The following is an 11,721-nucleotide window of genomic DNA, read 5'->3' as shown; positions in this document are numbered from 1 at the left end:
AGTAGGATAAAAAATAAAAAGAAATCTCATTAAAAAAAAGTAAGGAAAATAATTGAAATGTGGAGGAAAACTTGCACGAGGAATTATCTCGTATTTAGAGGGCATAAGTAATCGGTAACACATTCAGAGTTTTGTAATAATAGTTTAAGCTTATTTCCCTTATTTACAGACATGCTTTTTCTAAAGCTTTAATAGAATGCATTTGTATAAATGCATGCATAAATAGTAGCTAAAGCCTAATTCGAATGGGATTAGTTTTACCTAGGAAGGTGGATGTACATTTTTTTCTTTTTTACTACAGGAGATATGAAGATATGAAAAATATGAAGAAAATATAATACCAATTCCTACTGGATTTAAAGTTCACTATAAATTACTGAGATGTGAGTGGATACTCACTTATGCACTTATGTCATCACCTCCAAAACATGTCATGAAAATCAACATTATAACTATATATATATATATATAAATATATAACTATATAGCTACATGATCATACAGTATTACATTTGTAAGTCTTGTTGCTCATCTTCAGATTTTATTTTGAAATGACCCAACATCCAAAACAAAAATACATTCTCCACAGTATTTCACAGAATATTTACCCACATTTTTATTCACACTGGATTAATATAACGTGGCCTCATTTTAAGGCTTGTTTTACAGAAGGTAAAAAGCTCTAGAGGTGGGTTTATTGAGGTGGGAAATGGCATTTTTAGTTATAATAAGTTGTAATAAAATCACTAAAGATTTTATAGTTTGATAATAATTACTTTCCTCCACCTCCCCAGGATTTTAACTAATCCAGTACAAATAGGGTTTAATGGTAGTATTTTTACACCTACACTTATTAGTTTGGTTAAATCAGTTTGTGTGATTCATTTTGAGCAGGTGTGAATACAGTAATTGTGATAAAGTCCCTTGAGAGGAGGTTGTCTTCGCCCATTCAAAAAAAACTCTGGAGCAGATCCCTTGTGGTGAGAAACATGATCCAACCATGATTTGACCATATTAACAGATATGCTAAAGCTAAACAGCATTCTGCCGGTGTAAGTGATATATGTAACCTGGTATATCACCCAAATGTCATCTCTGCCAGGACCTTCTTCCTGTATTAACTTTCTCACTCCTGCTTCAGACAGGTCTGACCAATAAGCAGAGGGTATGTTTTCATATAGTTTGTTTTAAAGAATTTTGTGCACATGGAATTTTCCTTGTGTGAAAACAAACCAAACCAAAAGAGAAAAAAATGCTTCAAGTATACAAGTTCACAACTCATTAAAGCTGATGTACGTAAGATTTGAGATTTAGGACATTAGAGCCCTCTCTGGTGAGAATGAGTAATTGCACTGAGCATGCGTAAGAATCGTTTTAAACTGGGCGGGTGTGATGCGGTCTCCTTTCAGAGCGGATGAATCTGATTCCAGGTTATGTTCAGTCAGAGAGAGAGAGAGAGAGAGAGAGAGAGAGAGAGAGAGAGAGAGAGAGAGAGAGCGAGAGAGCTCAGTCAGAAACTTCACTCCTTCGTTTCTTTGGTTTTACTATGAGTGAATGAGCTACTGAGCTCTGAGTTTCCCCTTCTGAAGTCTCCATTGCTCCACCAGCCGCTCGCGTTCAGTAAAACTGAGCCGGATCCGCTTTTAGAGGCTGTACGTGTGACATAAGTACGTACAGACGCGTGACGTGGCCAGAAGAACTCAACGCCCCAGTTTTTAGAATTAATATATTAGGCTCAGCAGTCTGCTGTCACTTAGCATATCATTGCATAGAGTCTGAGTTACCCTTCTTCAGTCACTGGCACAAGAAGTCACAAGACGTGGTTCACATATCAACCAGTACTGCCAAAAAGAATCTGGCTGGTGATGTTGAAAACTTTGCAGTATTCACAGTATATCACTTGCATGTACACTCATTAAACACTCATTATAAAGCATTTATTAAGACAAGCATATCTCCAGTTTGTCAAAAAATGCATGCAAAAATGTTTAAAAAAATAATGTTCCTTAAAGAATACTTGGACTGGTGTGCATATTTGCATATTTTTTTCTTCTTCATTGCATAATATAAGGAGTTAATTTGCAAAAATAGGTAATTATGTGTTTAAAGGTGACGCTTATCTGTTTTTGCATCACTGCATTAAGTCATCATTCAAAAATAGCTGACTGAAACACATTGGCACATGCTCATAGTTTGGAAAACCTTTCTTAAATAGAACTACATTCACAAATGATATCTAAAACTTTAGTATGCACAACAGAAGCTTGTGTTAACCACATCCAGAACTGGTGTTCTGGACTTCTCCAGACTCAGAAGCATCTGGTAGCCTATGGTCCATCACACAGCGGAAACACAGTGTATTGTGTTCAGACAAATCAGTATTCCAGACCTTTTTTGGAAGAAATGGACACTGTGTGCTTTTGATCGAGGACAAACAGGACCACCCAGACTGTTAACAGCAGCAAGTCCAAAAGCCAGGGTCTGTCATTGTACAGGGTTCTCCACTACAGTGGTGATAGCAGCACTAATGGAGAAATGAAATGTTCTGAGGGATGTCCGTGCACTTTTTCAACAAGACAATGCAAAACTTAATGCTGCGCACATTATACACTGGACTAATTTTGAAACAAAAATGGGACAAATGAAAAAAAAAAAACCCTAAAACAAGTACTTGCCTGGTATTTTCGGTTCCAAAGCATTGTTTAGTGATGTATAAAGAAATGGCAACATTGCAAAGTGGCAAATGGGATTTTTAGAACATATCCCAGGTCTGAACTACATGGATATATGTATATAAACAAATTACAACAAAACAATTTGCTATCCAATTTATCTACCTTATTCTGCCACAACACCTTTCAAGAGTTCACTTTTGTTTCTACATTTGTGTTGGAATATGCAATCAGTTCAAATTTGATGGTTTCTGGTCGTATTGTATTTAAAGTAAATGCAATCTGAAGTAGTTACTGCTGTTCTCCACTGATAATAAAGTATGTAGCTAGATGTGCTAACCAGGCATTTCAACAAGCTGATTTTCCTTACAGCTATTTACAGCATTGCTAACCAGCTTTAACAGAGCTTCAGAGCTCCCAGCCGTTTCTCTGGGTTAGGGTGTTCTGTTGTTGATTGATCCTCGATTAATCAGGAAGAGCATGTGTAAATATGGTTGAAGTAATGTCTATTGTATGGACGTTATGGTGTTTGTGTCACATTTATCCCCGTTAGCTGTACACACAGCTGCTCTTCTGTGGAAGGCGGTGGATATAAAGTTAAATGGAACTCTTCAAAACTTTGCTTTTCAAGCACAATTTGTCTCCTCTTTCAGTTTCTGTGACACCCACCAACTAACTGAGTTTATTTCACAGCATTTACTTTAATCAAATATATATTAATGGTCTGCTGCTGCACCAGGCATTCTAACACAAAGTAAAAAACATGGCTCCCTCCGTGTCATCATGCGGAATAAGGTGCATGTGGCAAGACATGATGATAAATGCATTCTCTTGAAAAATTTAGCTGAAATATTCTAATGTTTCATATGTGACACTAGAATATCTCAGTTCTCAGTCGTTAGGGAATCCTGTTGGTTTTTATGACGCAGTCTGTGTTCACAGCACATCTTGCTGAAAGTGACTTGTTCCGTCATGCATGAAAGTAATTCTTTGATTCAGGAGACTGAGCCGAAGATGGAACTGTTTAAGCTCATTGATTGTGTCGGTAAAGTCTGCGCGACTCATGAATTGCAAACTCTGGCTTTTGAAGCAAACATATTTACAGATTCACCTACGCAAAATTAACCTCTCGCAGCCGAGAAGCTGTTTGCGCTAAATTGCAAACGTGCCCATGAGGAAAGATGGCGGAAAACGGCTAATATTTGAATATGCTAATGCGGTGGCGCAATCTCCTCCTCGGTTACGGCGTGTGCATCGATCTCGGCGGTGCTTCGTATGCGCGAGGTGTGATGCAGGGGAAAGGTGCCGGTTCCTCGCGCTGACGCAGCAATGTCGGAGTCATATCTGCAGACCATATCTAGCTATAAGCCCCCCCCTCCCTGATCTCCTATCACTTTCCATTTGAATTACGTGTGTGCTAAATCAATCTGCCCGAGAGGATCTCTGCTGACTGTAAGGATACTCGAGTATCATTCTGCCCGCTGGGATTAGCCGCACACACACATTTATACAGATATCTGTGCTGCACAGAGACAGGGGCCACCAGATTGCACTCTGCAGAAGTGCAGATGTAATGCACCTTATTTATGTGTCGGGAGATGCTGGGCCAGACTCTAAGCGCTAAGTGCTCTGGCAGCGTCGGCGCAGCATCTTCAACAAACATGGTGCAATATGTCACGTGAAGTGCCCTTAGGTGTTTGTCGAGGCAGCACCTCCACTCCAGGGATGATGACGGAAAGACAGTAGCGCTTTTGGTCCTATCATGGGGTGCGTTGGCCCGGTAGGAGCAGCACAGCTGTGAAACTAATCAGGGACTATGAGCCTCCTTCTGGCCCGCAGCGGATCAGGTATCGCTGTCGCTGGTCTACGGGGACACTGGCAACCCTCACTGCAGGCAATGTTTGTGGTTGCCATAGCAATGCCGCATGCTCCCCCATTGTGAGGGTCCTGTTGATGCGGATTCTTGGCACTTGAAGCACTCAGTCATCTGTTGCCATTCTGACAATACCAAACCCAACAAGGCCCAACCAGAAAGACACCCAAACTACAAGCTATTAGCCCATCTTCTGCTCATTAATCACCACCTACAGCATAGCATAAAGTATAGCGATATTCAACAATTTAACAGTTTATACGTCATTATAACGATATTTCACAAAGTTGGACAGAATTTGTAAGCTAAATCCGTTTCCAGTCAGAATCCACAAAAGACTTAACCAAGCTGACCCTTCCCATCTGCTCCAGAACTTCTCTGAGCTAATCCTATTTGGCAAAATGTGTGCACCTGATTGACTACAGACTTTTGAGGGCTAATAACAATATGCTTCATCTATCAGATGTCCCTGTAAAACACAACACAACACAACACCGTTTCAGTCTCGTGTTTTTTAATGTCTTTCACCACAGAAACAGTAAATAAAACATCATTTGATTATTGTTTTTGTATTAACTTATTCATTTTGTTGGTAATGTAATTAATTTTAATAAATTCTTGCATTGACAATGTATACTACATGATAATACTAATACTATTACTAATATTAGTAATTCTAATTATTCACTCACAATATAAATGGAAAACACTGATTATGCTGAACAATGTTTTAAAAGTTTATAAGTCTGGGGTGTATGTTAATGAACAGGCAACCAAACAAATGCCAAGAAAAGAAAAGATACAAAACCAGGGTCTTGTATGTACCATATAGTAACTGCACTGTTCTGTCTGTTAAATTGTTAAATTGTCTCTTGTCTGCTGAATTTATTGTATTTATTGTAGTGTTATAGTTTTATGTTTCACATTCATTACATGGTTGCACTTTATGTTGTCTATTGTATTGTTGCTCCATGTTGCACCATAGTTTTGGAGAAACGCAATTTCGTTTGTAATGAAAGTAAAAGCCTCTTGACTTTCTCTTGAATAAATCAAACACAGAAAGGCAGTACAGATAGAATGCTTAGTATGTAACAGTGAAAAGTTGGCAATACTTCGCTAAGAGTAAGACAGCCTGAACCAGTGTTTATACAAACAGATGGAAATGCAAATAGAAACAGGTGAATGTAATCAGTGTTCAGGTGAACGGAATGAAACGGAAAAACAATAATATATTAATATTATATTCATTGTAGCTCTGACTGTTTTCCGTTCAAATATTTCACAAAAGTTAAGTGCAATTGTGAAATTATCGTAGAAAATTCTAAGTATGTTGTGTTTTTATCTGTTATATTTATGTGAAGATGCTTTAGATGATGTAATATATCGTGAAGAGAGTCTAAGACACTCTTAGGCTGTGAAAAGGAAAGGGATGAGTCTACCGAATGGGGAGATGGGATGTATGTGGCTACAGTGCATCCTATCCTGACCATGCTGACCCTTATCCACCAGTGTCTTCACTGAGCACACAAGCATCTGGTGTGAACATCGGAACAATGACAGAATGAAAGGGGTTGTCTGCTCTGAAAAGCCCTGTTTTCTTCAACTTGGGTGGCTAATTACCCGAGGGTGCAATTTACCTCTATGATGTGCTGAATCCAAACCAGACCTATGGTAGGTAAACCTCTCAATGGACAGGAGGTAAACAATATTATGCTGAGATCAGGTACCACAGGACACCTTTATAGATCTTATAGAGTCAGCTGTTTAGGTAACGCACAGATTACAGTAAGCATATTAGGCAGTTGGATCATTTGTGTGTTATTTATGGCAAAACATATATACAATTATTATTAAACATTTGGCAGCACATGAAAATACAACTGTCCAGTTTTCAGTGATGTTATGTATGAGGTCATGAGGTAATGTACTTTATTTTTTTTTTAGTGTTTATTGAGTTTAACTTTTTCCTATATGTTTCATAATGATTTATTATATAATTTGTCATCACAACAAATGTAGAATTAGTGATAAAGGAAACTGAGTAAGTTGCATTGTTCCTTAAAGCATATTAATCACTGGTCAAATAAACTGTAGGGGGCGACATAACACATAAACTTCAAACATTAGTTGCTACTGAGAGAAAATGCTCCTGTTCTACATACATGTTTTATTCTATAAACTACAGACAACATTTCTTTCAAATTCCAAATACAAATATTGTCATTTAGAACATTTATTTGCAGAAAATGAGAAATGACTTAAATAACAACAACAACAACAAAAAAAAGATGCAGAGCTTTCAGACCTCAAATACTGCAAAGAAAAAGTTCATATTCATAAAGTTTTAAGAGTTCAGAAATCAATATTTGCTGGATCAACCACAGTTTTCTTGCATCTTGGCATGTTCTCCTCCACCAGTCTTACACACTGCTTTTGGATAACCTTATGCTGCTTTACTCCTGGTGCAAAAATTCAAGCAGTTCAGTTTGGTGGTTTGATGGTTTGTGATCATCCATCTCCCTCTTGATTATATTCCAGAGGTTTTTAATTTTGTAATATATAAAAAAAAAAAAACATATAATTTTTAAGCGCTCTCTTATTTTTTAAGAGCTGTTTAAATGTAGAAGTGATGGTAAGAAAAAAAATATAAAAAAAGACATGGTGACGATTAATGGCTGTGATAATAGGGAAATAAATAAATATATATTGGTGATAAAATAAAATGAGCAAATATTATTCATAATCGAGTAAAAAACAGTTTTTAAGTGATATTTTGGGTTATACCTGACTAGTAGTGTTGCAGACAATAACAACATACACATTACAAGTATTAGAAAACTTTATTAAAAATATTAGATTTTTTTTCCTATTTATAATACCCTAAAATACATATCATTTCATCATTTCATCAGATGTAGATGTGGAAATGCATGCTGATATATTATCTAACTTGTGCCTTTTTTGTGATGTATTTAAACCTTTACATATCATTTCATAAAGTCTGAATGGGCGCCAACATTTCTGACAGACAGCTTAGTCATTATCCAAATACTCAGAAAGACTTAATGGGAACTTAAAAGAGGCCATAAGTAAGATTTCAAAATTTCATTTGGGCCAAATGATTATTATACGATGTTCATAAATCATTTGCGAGGATTAAATGAACATCATTAATCTATATACATCGCTGAGGCTTATTTAGTTACTTCTGTAATAAAGCTTAGTCTGCACACAAAACTGTGAAGAAGTGTGAAGAAAATGGATTCATGCATCTTTCTCACACAAAAGAAAAAAATAGGGAAAATTCTAAAATATATTCTAAAATATATTTTTCTTGTATGTATGTTCCACAGCCGTTGTAGATTCTGGAAACACAGGCCCCACCTTTATAGCATGACTTGCTTCATGGTTTCCCACCACTAATAATAAATTATACTAAAGAAGGCCTGAAAAACCTGCTATAGTTTGTTTTGATTGGACTTGTGTTGTGTTCTGTTCTGTTCTTTCTTAAAAAAGACTCCAAATTAAACCTTACACTGCATTTTAAGACATAATGTGAAGACATGAGCACAAATTTCAGATAGGACACCTAAGATAATTTAGTTTTAGCTTAAGCTGTTTAAACCCAGGTGTATGTATCCCTAGTGAAAAAAAGTAGATTAAAGTATACTAAGCATTATTATGCTATAGTGCACTAAAGTGTTCTTGAAGCCACTTTATTATTAATCAGTATATTTACTAAATCAGTATATTTAAAGAGCGCTAAAATAGAACAACTTTAGTTTGTACTTATTATAAAAACAAGCTACGTAGGAAGAAACACTAGCTGATAGCTTTGTGGTTAGCACCTAATGCTAATGCTGCTGCACCCAGCCTTAGTGCTGGAGAAACTTCACTGAAGACTCACCCTTAGACAAAATATTGTAAATCTAAGCTATAAAAAACTGAAGCGCTTTACTCTCCGAAAGACATGGTTTTTAGGAGATAAATCTGTGTGGATTAATTTAACAGCACTTGTTTGCCTTTGACATTTTTTTTTTTGTTTTAACCATTTCAGACCTGAATTTCTTTCCAGTTATAGAAACAAATATAAAGGCTGTTTTCTGTCTGTAATGCACACAACATTCCTAATATTACTATCCTAATATTAAATCTTTATTAAAATGCATCCAATTAACTAAATGTTTTAACTTAAACACAATAAAAAGTTTTCTAAATCACAAAATAATAGTAATGAGCTTCTATTACTTGTCTTATTTGTTCTGCCAGGCTGACATGCCCTAATGACTGTGTTGCTGTTTTTTTTTTCTAGTGCAGTGGGCGGGGCTAAGCTTCTGTTTCATTGGCTGGTTTATGAGATATTCTGATGGACAACAGGTCTGGATTAGTGTTCTGTGCAACAAAACATTTGAAAAAAAAAAAGGAACTACATGATGTCCATTGTAATTGACACAGAGTCTGAAAGTGATAGGGATTACAGTTTTGTTTACTTAGATACTTTCTTCAGCTTCATCATTAAAGGGAAACACGGCAACATCCTTGCTCACTTCGAAGTAGGCATTCTTACTAGTGTCACTTATGAAAATAGACCAAGAAATAGACTTTATTGATAGTGTGCACCTTATAATCCGCTGCACCTTATAGTCCAAAAAATACAGTAATCTTTTTACACTTCTTTCTACTGTAAATTTGCTTTTATTTTTTATTATATATACTTATACAGGACATGTCTTATCTTGTACTGAGTATATTTCCACTCCTAACCTTTGCTGCTGCTTTTTCTTGTTTGTTAGTTTAGTGTTTTGCTCTGCTCGGTCACACCTGATTCAACCCATCACCTAAAGTTGTCAGGGCCTTCACAAAGCATGTCAGGGTGCCAGGATCAGATGACTCCCCTGCTGTGCTGATCTTGGTCAGAATAACTAACCCTCAGCCCTCGGCTGAAGTGATTTGTGAATGCTGGCCCAGGTGTTTGTGTGTGTGTGGGAGGGGCACGACCCGCACAGCTATGCAGTGCAGTTTACAGTCTGTGCTATCTCAATACAGAGTAAAATGACATAACATTACAATGATTTTACGCAATCTGATGTGGAAACGTTAATGTGATTCTCAATAGATTTCTGTAAAAGAGTGTTTAATCCAGGGGTGTCCAAACTACGGCCCGCAGACCATTTGCGGCCCGTTTCCTTTTTTGGGATTCAAAGTTTGAATGCTAGGTGTCAGAAACGGGCCAAAGAGTCGGGGAGGGTGCGCATTTCTAGTGCAGAAAAACGGGGCAAAAGAGTCTAAAAGCGGAGAGAGTGCGCATTTCTGCACATTTCTAGTGCAAAAAAACGGGGCAAAAGAGTCTAAAAGCGGAGAGAGTGCGTATTTCTAGCGCAGAAAAAGGGGGCAAAAGAGTCTAAAAGCGGAGAGAGTGCGCATTTCTGCACATTTCTAGTGCAAAAAAACGGGGCAAAAGAGTCTAAAAGCGGAGAGGGTGCGTATTTCTAGCGCAGAAAAAGGGGGCAAAAGAGTCTAAAAGCGGAGAGGGTGCGTATTTCTAGCGCAGAAAAAGGGGGCAAAAGAGTCTAAAAGCGGAGAGGGTGCGCATTTCTAGCGCAGAAAAACGGGGCAAAAGAGTCTAAAAGCGGAGAGAGTGCGTATTTCTAGCGCAGAAAAAGGGGGCAAAAGAGTCTAAAAGCGGAGAGAGTGCGTATTTCTAGCGCAGAAAAAGGGGGCAAAAGAGTCTAAAAGCGGAGAGAGTGCGCATTTCTGCACATTTCTAGTGCAAAAAAACGGGGCAAAAGAGTCTAAAAGCGGAGAGGGTGCGTATTTCTAGCGCAGAAAAAGGGGGCAAAAGAGTCTAAAAGCGGAGAGAGTGCGCATTTCTAGCTCAGAAAAACGGGCCCAAGAGTCTAAAAGTTGCCGTAATTAAGGAGTTTAATATTAAAAGACATCATAAAATCAATTTGAAAAATCTTAGTTTACACAACACTGTCAAAGATAAAGTTAGTAAGTCAAGTAAAATGGTGTGTAAATGAAAGTAATCAGGAAAAAAGTATTATTTAAAGTGGTATATTTCATTATTTGTTTTATTACAGAGTCTGTGGCCCGTGACTTCAAATATATTTCTCCTTCTGGCCCCAACAAAAAAAGTTTGGACACCCCTGGTTTAATCTGTACAATTGGTTGGGCAGCAGATTGTAAAACAATAAAATACAAAATAACTGATTTACGACTAATTTAGTTTAGAAAAAATGCATTGCATTCACTCGTACATTAACTGATGTATTGTAACCATGTTTTAGGGTTAATATTTTTTACAGTGTAGTCTGAAGCAGATTTTCACCTGGGGGTGCACCTCACCGCCCTGCACAGTTAGAAGTATTCCCTGCCCCAAGACACCTGATCCAGCTCATCAGCTAATTATCAAGCTCTTCATGAGGAGGCTCAGATGTGTCATGGGGTCAGAGAATAGCTCAAATGTGCCGGGCAGTGGGTCCCCAGGGCTTGAGCTGAAAACCACTGGTTTAAAGGAGTTATTCACCGAAACAATACAGACTTATCCTGTTTCACCATATGCAGTACATTAGCCTCCATTACTGTTAGTTAGTACTGTTAGTACTGTTAGCCATGTATAGTTAACATAATACTTTTACTACTACTGTATATTTGCAATATTAATACATACTGTAAATACTTTAAATACAATTAAAAGACTGGTGTAGCAAGAGTCATACTAGAGTCTTTTTATTAAAATGTTTTTTTTTGTTTGATAATATGCCTCTAAAACTGTATGCATAAAGATTTTGCAGCTTTTCAGTTCTACCTAATGTAAATTGTTCGTTTTCAGTGTCTTGTGCTAATGATAATTAAACTCTTTACCACCCCACACACTTACAAAAAAAAAAAAAAATATATATATATATATATATATATATATATATATATATATATATTTTTTTTTTTTTAGAGTAAAAATCTGTGCAGACTTATATACATAATTCAAGCAGTGAAACAAGTAGAATTTGTAAAATCTGAAACAACCTTATTATCCAGCTTGTAGAGCTCTGTAGCCCAGTAACAAAGCCCAGTATTTAATTTTTTGTTATTTATTTTTTTTTAATATTAAAACTGTGCATGACTTTTCACTGTAACCACACCACATTGCAAAGTCAAATATCTTACTTTTTC

Source organism: Astyanax mexicanus, chromosome 10 (assembly GCF_023375975.1).
Source record: "Astyanax mexicanus isolate ESR-SI-001 chromosome 10, AstMex3_surface, whole genome shotgun sequence".
Taxonomy (NCBI): Eukaryota; Metazoa; Chordata; class Actinopteri; order Characiformes; family Acestrorhamphidae; genus Astyanax; species Astyanax mexicanus.
Note: the sequence above shows the minus strand (reverse complement) of the source record.